Below are 10816 nucleotides of genomic sequence, written 5' to 3' on the forward strand. Positions count from 1 at the left end.
TAAGTTTCTTAACATTAATAATGCTGACATTTCTGACACTGGTTGTGGCAGGATTTTGAGTGGCTATTCTGTCACCATCCCTAATGGCATTTAATTTGGCTTTTCGACTGAGGCTTTTATTGGGATTTACAATAGTGATAGTATTAATTTCTTCACTGGTGCTTCTGCTGAACTTTTGAATAGGGCTTCTTCTAGGGTTTTGAATTATGATCCTGCTGTGATTTTTAATGTCAATTCTGCTCAATTTTTGATTAAGGATCCCATTCATTTTTTTAGTGACCTTCCCACGGGGGGACTGCGTGGTGATAATTTTGGATGGTTGATTAGGAACGCCACTGATGCTTCCACTGTTACTTCTGCTGGGTTTTTGGACAGCAGTCTTGTTGGAGTGTTGAATGGTGACAGTGTACCTGTTTTTGATGTTTCTTGGGCTTTGGTTTGTATCATTTTTAATGAGGATATTATAATTTTTAATGGCAACTGACAAACAGTCATTCCCAGTTGTCACCCGTGGATTTCCAGAGGCCATCTTCAAATTGCTCCCAGTAGTCATCCTTGGATTTCCAGTAGCTATCATCAAAGGATTTTGATTGGTTGCTCCTGACATTTGAGTGGCATTTACCACTGGGTTTACAGGGATAATTCTCCCAGGGTTCTCATTGACAGTTGCTGAACGTTTCTTGGTGATGTTTAACCTAGGTACAGCTACCAAAGAACCATCAGTATTCTTGATGGCAGCAATCCAATGACTTCCAGTGGGAGTCACCAGAGAGTTTCTAGTCCTTGCCAGCCTTGGGTTCTTACGGGGGTTTCTAATAGTTGGTGCTCCAGGGTTCTTTGTAACAATTGCTGAAATATTTCCAGTGATGCTTGACTCATAGTTTTTCATTACATTTTCCCTAAGCTTTTTAGCAGCAGTGCACAATTTCTTTCTGATAAAATACCCGTGAAACACCTTGGGGTGTTTATGCATATTAAAAGTGCTAGATAAATGCAAATCTTTATTTCTGGTGGTAAACATAGAAGAGAGTTTTACTACTTTTATTCTTGGTCTTCTGGTAGCTGTTGTACATTGTTTAAAAGACATCATTCTCCTCAAACGTCTAGCTGGCATTCTAGAAATCCTGGCAATATTTCCCATGGTAGAAATTCGATCTTTATTTGCATATCGCAACTTTCTGGTTTCTGCTGTAAAAGGAATTGTGTACTTTTGGTTGCATGTTCTCCATTCAGGTTCAAAGCAATAAGTCGACAGATCTTCTGGGTCCAGTTCAATCCCAATTACTTCCCAAAGGGAAGATTCGGAATCTGCACCAGCTGAAGAAAGACCACAGAAAGAATTGTTATTCTCAGCAGGACAAATAAAATATTGCCAAAGCCACATCTCAATCAGATAATCCATTGGTTGAACCAGACTCGATTTATGCTCATGACTCAGATCAGTATGTTATTACAGAGGAAATGCTAGAACGTTCATAAAGATGATGCAAGAACTAAGAGGGCGTCTTCACCAGGCAACAGGAGAGGGCTTTTATAGAAGGGAAGGTTTTGGTTTGATAGGGAATGGTTTTACACTGTGGAAGGATTTGAATGAAAATTGTAGAGAAAGTGTAAATTGAGAAGACCAGAATTAGAGTCATAGAATCACAGAAAAGTACAGCACAGAAACAGCCCCTTTGGCCCATCTATCTGTTCTGAACCATTTATACTGCCTACTCTCATCTCCCTACACTGGGACAATAGCCCTCTATTAGTTGATAGGAATATAAAGGTGGTACCTGTTTCAACTCCTCATTTTGCCTCTGATGGGTAAAGTTCACAACTCACTCCATGACATGAGGTAGTGTCGTACTGGCAGAGATGTTGATGGAGAGCTGAGACAATGGTGAACAGCAGGTTGCCCATATCTGGAGCCTGGCAAAACCCTGTCACCTTATCCTAGTCAAAACTTTGCCTGTGATTCATGAGGAATGGGAACGACTCAAGCTGAGGCCTATATCATGCTGTGTGTTTAAAGCCCTTCAGAAAATGTCTCTTCTCTGCACATTCAGCCACACTATCCCTCTGAACTCTAATAACCTTTTTAACTGTTCTGGCTACTTCATTAAATCCTTTTAAACAGATTCATATATTGGAAAGATCTATTTTAATAATCGTGAAGTGTTTAAGATGATAAATGGTAAGTACTCTTGAGGTAATTCCTGATGTAACTACTCATCAAGGTGCAAAATCTCCTCCAGGCTTTGAGTTAAAAAAAATCCTGAGTTTTGTATTAGATTTATCTGGGATTTATTCTCATCCCTTTTTGCTTAAAACGTTTATTCTCATTTCCCTTTTAGATTTATCTGGGACGGATATATCTAAAAGGGAAATGAGAATAAACAGTTTTAAGCAAAAAGGGATGAGGATTTTTTTTATCTCGTGGAATAGTGAAACAGGTACCAGAGTACACTTACACACAGGAGGAAAAAGGAACAGAAATGTACAGTGATAATGTTGGATAAAAAGGCTGGGAAAGGAATGGGAGACAGAGATGGTAGTTATTATGGAGAAGTAGATTCGCAGATTCGGTAAGTGGGACAGAAGACACTGATTGTGATCAAGCACTTTAACTATTTATTTACAAGCAGTGAAACACTCAACCAAGCATCTAAGTCAAACAATACTCAGCCAAACCACCCTAAGTTACAAAATCTATGATACTAAACATTCAGTAACACTGCTAACTTAACCAGTACGTCATTAAATCTTCCCAAGTTACACAAAAATGAAATTAGATATTCAACAAACAAGTACTTATCTAAGTGTAAGTGTGTGTGTGTGGGCCCCCCCTGTCTGCAGCACACTTTCCCAATGGTTTTTCGGCACTGGCTGCGACCTCATTCTGAAGAGAGCCCCTAGTGAAAGAGGCAGAGTCTCTTGCACGCATTATTCTTATACCCCAGGTGGGTCTGGAATTGGAGGCCGGTGCCGTGGTGCGAAAGCTAGCCAATGGGAAAGACATCCTTAAGCAGGTTTCCAGATGATCTGCATAAGTGGCTTTTGGCTGGCAAGTAAGTTAAGCCTTCACATTACAGAGATAAACTAGTTTATTATTGTCATATGTACAGATCTACAGTGAAAGCTTGTCTTACGTACTATTCGTGTTAATCAACAGTGCATTGACTGCATTGAGGTAGCACAAGGTAAAACATCACCAGAGTGCAGAATAAAGTGTTTCACGCAGAGCACAAACACCAAAATAGAATGATACTTTAAAAATATCTCGTACCAAATGTGTTCAAGATGTTGCCCATCTGCGCCAATGTCCGTGTTGCCTTGCACTCTTCCTTTCACACAACAATTTCAGCACTCCAAGCTGAGGAAAAATATTGCAGTCATAAATATCATTATGTCATCTTATGTTGCAGTTGTGAAAGCAGAAAAAATATTCGGGGATCTTTTGAGAGGGCGGTGTGCTCCACGTCATTAGGTATGTTTTCATTTGCCATGGATTTTAAGAGCTGTGAAGTAATGTTGGAGCTCTATAAAACTCTTGCTAGATCACACATTTGAATGACAAGAATGTGCATTATGGCCCAAGTACCGAGGGAGAGTGACACACTGAAGCTAAACAACATTTCACTGACTTTTAATAGGAACTGTGCAGAAATAAAAGGAAAAAAAACAAGAAATGCTAGACCATTAACTAGAACTTTCAAACCAAAGCTTATATCGACACAACGGCTCAGCTGGTGTAGCTTAATACTAAATAAAAGCCTCTCCTTAACAGCAATGGTCTAAATGGTAGTCTTCTTTCTTGGAACAATACAACAGTAAGCAGGAAGCATTGACTTTGCACTGCTTTTGGTCAAAGTCCTGACAAGAGTAAAACAAGAGGAAGGGAGTTAGATGCCACCACACTGAAATGCTAATTGGCTGGCATGTGCATTCGCAGGAGTGTGATTACTCAACCCGTTCTGCAGCCCGCCTGCGAGGACACCCAGATTCTCTGATTGTGACAGGGCCCCCTCCCTAGTCATCCCCCTCCCATGGTGCCAGAGACCTGTGCCTGCCGTAAGTTGCGGATGAGGGACTTGTCCAGGATGTCATGGGCCAGAACCAGAGAGCATTCTTCAGGGCCATACCACTGCAATCCATGAGACAATGGGCCCTTCCCTGCACCCAGCGAGATGCCAGGAGGCACTACACAGTATAGTCCAGGGACCTATGCACCAAGTGAGAGGAGGGGGAGATGAGTGACTGGAACGAAGTAGGAGGTGGTCACTGCCTTGAGCTGGAATACTGGATGAACCTCTATTGATGATGGTAAATGCAAACTATATGAGAACTCATTGATAGCCTTTTCCACTACAAACATTCCCACATAGTGTGGGGCCAACTTGCAGCTCTCAACTTTCAAGGGAATGTCTTAGACGCCTGCCAGACTTTCTCCCTGGCTTGAGAGACGACGCTGATCAGCCTCTCGGGCATGTTGTTTCAGAGAAGTTCTGGCCTGTCTCCACATGCACTTGGAGCATTAGACCAACCATTCACAGCAGTACCTCCCATGTCAATTGCTTGGTCAGGGAAAAGTGGTGGCTGGAATTGCTTTTGGCATTTAAAGCGGTACATGCCGGTGGATGACAACTGGAGGTTATTTGGGCAACCTTCGCCCAAACCAGTTGGGAGCTCCAGGTTGGAAGAGACAGGGTTGTTTCCAGCTCTTGATTCACTCTCTCAATTTGGCTGTTAGATTGGGGGTGGAAAGATGAGAGGTTGGCTGTGGCTCCTACAAGACAACAGAAGGCCTTCCCAAAATGGGATGTGAATGATCAGACACTATCTCCTGAGGGAAGCTGTGCAGTCTGAACATGCCTGAATCATTAGGATGGCAGTCTCATGGACCAATGGAAAATAGATGGCTACCAAAATCGTTTCTTGATAAATTCCAAGGTCCACTGAATTCCCGGCTGTCCAACCAGACCGGAGGAGTGTGCCCATTCCAACACTTTGGGGCACTCCATGGCAGGGTCAAACAGCTGGTTAGGAGAATCCCACCTGGTCCTGCATCCAACTGTTAGGTTTCTGTCACCTCCACCTTTATTCCACAAGTCACCGGAGCAGCAATACACCAGCAAGGAAAGATGGGCTCTGGGTTGGCTTTGTCTCCCAACACGTTGAACTGCCAGGAGAGAGCATTGGCCTTGGTATTCTTGCTGCCAGGATGGTAGGTGAGGGTGAAGTTAAAACTGATGATCAGGAAAGCCCGACGGGTTTGACAGGAGTTGAGTCTTTGGCGCACTGAATGTAGCAGAGGTTCTTGTGATTTGCCAAAACTGGAAGAGGATGCTCTGTCCCCTCCAGACAGTGTTGCTATGCTTCTAGGGCCTCATGGACAGCCAGAAGTTCCAAGTTCCTGATGTCATGGTTACACGCAGCAGGAGTCAAGCGATGGGAAAGAAAGGCACAGGGGTGCAGCCGGTTATCCAGTGAAGAGTACTAGGAGAGTACTGCTCTAATGCCAATGCCTGATGTGTCAATGATGAAAGGATGGAGTGGGTCTGGGTGATGGAGCACTGGGGAAGTGTAAAGCATCTGAGAATGCTTGGACTGTTTTGTTTGTCCAAAGGAATCTTGCAGATGTTTTCTTGGTGAGTGAATTTATGGGGGCCACAATGGAACTGAGGACTCTGATGAAGTGACAAGAAAGGATAGCAGACCCTATGAAGTGCCTCACCTGTTTGACTGTGGATGGTTCGGGCAGCCGGAAACATCATGAATCTCTCTATAGTTGCCTTCTTGCACAAGTTGGAGGGGTTCTATGGAAAGGTGAATCTTGCAGTAATCAGTGGCTGGCCATTCAGGGACTCGATGTTGATATTTTCTCTCAAATGTTGAGCAAGAACTCTCCATTTTTGAGCTAGAGAGAGATTCATGAACTTTCTGGCTGCCCTGGAGGCAATAAATTCCTCAAGCCCTTGGGTCTGAAACCCCCATGACAAGGAAGCTGGGAGCATTACACAATTGGGGAAGATGCTTGTAGGGAGAATTGACCCATCAGAACTCCCCTTCCTGCAAATGGGTATCCTCTTTTACCGGATGCTTGGGACAAGAAGCCTGGTTCACCACAACAGAAGCAGGAAAAAACTTAACTGAGCCAATCTTGTTCCTCCTGAGAGAGGTGTATGCGTCTCACCTGCACAGGCTCTTCTGCAGACTGCGTACCGGGTACTGCGAGAAAGGGTGAAGACAAACTATGATCTATGGAATGGGTAGCTGAGGGCATTCTTTCTCTGCGTCACTCATTTGCCCGGCTGTCTATTCGAATGGCCAGATTAGTCAAGTCATCCAGGCTGTCCTGCTCATCACACATTGTGATCTCATGTCAGACACTTGTGCCCAGTCCCAGGAGGAAGGCAATGATGAAGGATCTATCACTCCAGCCAAGCTCCACCGCAAGCATGTGGAACGTTACTGCGTAGTCCCTCACTGTCCCTCTACCTTGGTGCAAATCCAGGAGTAGTTGAACAGACTCACGACCCCATACTGGAAGATCAAAAGCTCCCTTGATCACGACAACAAATTGCCGAAATGACTGGCCTTTATCCCCTAGAGCACAGAACAAGTTGAGTGGGGGTCCGTCTAACAGATTCACCACGTATGCTGGTTTATGATCATCACCAGCAGGGCCTGGAAGGTCAGTTCACACTGAGTAATAAAATTTCTACAGCCACTGAGGTTACTGGAGTATCTAGCTGGTGAGGAATACTTGGTTCTTTTCGGTTCGTGGTTACGGGAGTTGGGGTGTTAGAGGCTGAGGTTGCTGAGGCTGTTGAAGAGGAGAGTCTGGGAAATGCAGGGAGTGGAACGGACATGGCTAAGGGCTGCTGATTTGCGGCAGCAAGAGTGATAATGCTTGTCACCTGATTCTGCCTGTTGGTATTAAGCCACTGGACTGTGACTGTGAGGGCAGTAATCGCTGCCACCTAGACCTGGCTGTCTATGGTAAGTTGCCTTACCGTCGATGCGGGTGTTGACGCCTGCTCATCTAGCTGGGACTGGGCTTGCGGCTCTGAAAGTAGCAGTCACACTGCATGAGACATGCTGGCCAATCCAGCCACAAACCGGCTTACAGAGGACACCAAAATTGAACTCCGAACTCCGATGCCCCGAGATGTAATAATGTTGCATTAACTGTTACACTACTGTAGCTGATCACTTCAGCTCTCTCTTTCCCTCTCTCCCTCTCTCCCAGCACTTGGGCCACAACACACATTCCTGTCAGCAAGTCTCATCCGAAGGAAATGGACCCAGCAGGGCAGGAGAACACCTAACCTTGGTCCTGGCCTTCACTAGCCAGGTAGGAGAGAAGTTACAGTCAGTTGAAGCTGCATTCGGAGAAGTGACTACACCAGTGCAACAGATACTCTTAGAATGACAAGCCCAGTCCGAGCTAAGGTTTGTGGAGGATAAACTAAAATCGGTTTCCTACGGGTGCTCCAGTTTCCACCCACAAGTTGATTGCTCATTGCACATTGTCTTGTGGTTATGCTAGGGTTAAATCAGTGGGATGCTGGGCAATGCGGGTTGAAGGTCTGGAAGGGCTTATTTCATGCTGTTTCTCAAAGTAAATAAATAAATAAAATAGTTCACTGACTCCTAACCGGAACTGTGCAGAAATAAAGGACAATCAGTAAAAGCTAGGCCAACAGGGCTGTTAACTAGAACTTTCAAATTAAAGCTAATGCTGACACAGTGGCTTGGCAGTAGTAGCTTAATATGAAATAAACAGAGTACCGCTCCTTAACAGCAACCATGTAAACGGTAGTCTTCGTCCCCGGAACCAGGACAACAGTAAGCCGGGAGCCTTGACGTTGCTCTGCTTTTAGTCAAGTCTCACCAAGACTGAAATGGGAAGAAGGGAGTTAAATGCCATCACAATGAAACACTAATTGGCTGCAACATGCATAACCTCGAGTGTGGTTGCCAAACCCATTCTGCCTCCCGCAGGCGAGGGCACGCAGACGTCGCATCAGAGTCTGTGGTTGTGTCACTTGAGTTCTTCCTTTCAACTGAACACCTGCATTCAGTTCTGGTCTCTGCATCATAGGAAGGATGTGGAAGCTTTGGAGAGGGTGCAGAGAGGATTTACCTGGATGCTGCCTGGATTACAGAGCGTCTTAATGGAGAAGGTTGAATGAGCAAGGGCTTTTCTCTTTGGAGCAAAGGAGAATGAGAGCTGACTTGATAGAGGTATATAATATGATAAAAGGCATGGAGAGGGTGTATAGCTAGTGCCTCTTTTCTTAGGGTGGCACTGGCTAATACAAGAGGACATATATTTAAGGTGATTGGAGTAAAGTATAGGGGGAATGTCAGAGGTGGGTTTTTTACAGAGTGGTGGGTGAATGGAATGCACTGCTGGGGTTGGTGGTGGAGACAGAGACATTTGGGATATTTAAGTGACTCTTAGATAGGTATATCAATGAAGAAGAATGGAGAGCTATATAGGAGGGATTATGAGAACACTCAGTCCTTGTTTATTGTCATTTAGAAATGCATATATGCATTAAGAAATGATACAATATTCCTCCAGAGTGATATCACAGAAAAACAGGACAAACCAAAGACTAACACTGATAGAACCACATAATTATAACATATTGTTACAGCAGTGCAAAGCAATACTATAGTTTGTTAAAGAACAGATCATGGGCACAGTAAAGAAAAGTCTCAAGTCCTGATCGACTCCCGCGTCCCCGATAACAGGCGGCAAAAGGGAGAAACTCCCTACCATAAACCTCCAGGCACCGTCAACTTGCCGATGCCTTGGAAGCAGCCGACCACAGCCGACACTGAGTCCGTCCATCCGAAAACTTCAAGCCTCCAACCAGCCCCTCTGATACAGCCTCCCGAGAGCCATCCTCTGCCGAGCACCTTCGACCTCGTCCCGGCCGCCGAAACTAGCAAAGCCGAGGATTCGGGGCCTTCTGCTCCGAAGATTCTGGACCACACAGTAGCAGCGGCAGCGAAGTGGGCATTTCAGAAGTTACTCCAGATGTTCCTCCGTGCTCTCACATCTGTCTCCATCAAATCAGAATTGTGCACGGTCCCCTACTTGACAGATTACAGATATCATTCACCGAAGAGGCCGCGTGTGCTACGTCACGCCGCCATCTTCTCCTTCTCCTCCATATTGATCTTGGAGTAGTATAAAACAACAACATAACATTGCAGGCCAAAAGGCCTTTTCTGTGCTGTAATGTTCTTGTTCAATGGTCTATCTCACAATGCAGTAAGCTGGAATGGAAGAAGTCTTCCATGATTCCTGTCTAAGGACAACAAGTTGGTGTTTGGGTATTGCAAATTGCCAGTGCTGGGATGATATTATGATTAGGTTAGGGTCACGGACTTATCTGTGGGTGGTGGTATTCTGAAGGACAACATCAAAAAGGGCGTGTTTCCTATTTAAAGTTGATCTACACAGTGTCAGATTCCAGTAGCTTAGAATCGCTTAGGGAGATCCCTTCTAAGGTTAACAAAGGGTTCACTTCAAAGGGATTTGCCCAAGAAATTTCCAAATTGTGGTGTGGGGGGAGAGCTGGTTCTGCATGAATTGACTATGCTATCTAAAGACAATGCACTATCTAAGGAAACATAGCATGCTTTCATGCATTGAAGTCCATTGATTCAGGTAGCTGTGCATGTGTGCATCAGAAGAACCAAGAACACAAAGGGAAAACTGTGGACCTGATGCTCCTTGGCTCCGGTCTCAGATATCTGTACAAAATACATTCATAGTGAACATCAACATTAATACCCCACTGAATTTCCGCATCTACCTACCTCAGTCTGAATGTTCCATTTGTTCTTCAGCTCTGCTTCTTATATCAGTGCAGGAACTGACATTCTGCGAATGAGCAGCAGTGACCTTTGGCTTTCTATTGTACTCTTGATCAGGTAAAACCCATTACATCCGTAGGAGTAGCAAATGGCTTCCTAGTGATAAAATTATCATGAAGGTATTTGGTTTTATCATGGCTGATGCTGTGTATTTAATATTTCAGTAATATTTGAGTAATATTGTAAATATATTGTTTGAAGCTTGTTTACATAATTCATTACAGCTCATATGTAAAGGCATGTGAATGGCATAATTCATTACGTCACCCTGTCATATGTGTACGTCCCATTAAAAGTAAAACAAAGAGTAGACATGTTATTCTCTGGCTCTGTGTTTTTCTTTCTGTTAGTTTTATGTTTTGGAGTTATGAAACATAACAGGTGCCAGTAAACATAGAACATAAAACAATACAGCACAGAACCACCCCTTCAGCCTATGATGTTGCGCCAGCCTTTTAACCTATTCCTCGATCAAAAAACCCTTCCCTCCTACAGCATACAGCCCATGACCCTCCATTTTCTTTCATCCATTTAAGAGTCACTTCAATATCCCTGATGCATCTGCCTTGACCATCAACCTCAGAGGTCCATTCCAGACATCTCCCCTCAACGGTCCTCCACTCATCTTAAACCCAGGGTTCCCAACCTGGGGCCCAGAGGGCCCTTAGTTAATTGTAGGGATCCATGGCATAAAAAAGAGTGGGAACCCCTGCCTTAAACAGATGCCCACTGGTATTTGTCAATGCCACCCTAAAAATTGCACTGGATGTCCACTCTATCCATGTCTGTTATAAACTTATACAAAGGAAAAAACATAGAAAACCTACAGCACAATACAAGCCCTTCGGCCCACAAAGCTGTTCTGAACATGTCCTTACCTTAGAAATTACCTAGAGTTCCCCACTGCCCTCTATTTTTCTGAGTTCCATGT

General features: G+C 44.3%; 1 long non-coding RNA gene across 1 annotated transcript; it reads right to left on the bottom strand.

Annotated features, from left to right (window-relative positions):
* Positions 1-1063: 1063 nt before the first annotated feature.
* LOC134355909 (uncharacterized) lies at positions 1064-9870 on the bottom strand. The gene is made up of 3 exons (XR_010020214.1): positions 9829-9870; positions 3272-3358; positions 1064-1317 (listed from the first exon to the last, which is right to left on the bottom strand). It is a non-coding gene; the product is annotated as an uncharacterized LOC134355909 (long non-coding RNA).
* Between the last annotated feature and the right edge of the window lie 946 nt (positions 9871-10816).

Source organism: Mobula hypostoma, chromosome 13 (assembly GCF_963921235.1).
Source record: "Mobula hypostoma chromosome 13, sMobHyp1.1, whole genome shotgun sequence".
Lineage (NCBI taxonomy): Eukaryota > Metazoa > Chordata > Chondrichthyes > Myliobatiformes > Myliobatidae > Mobula > Mobula hypostoma.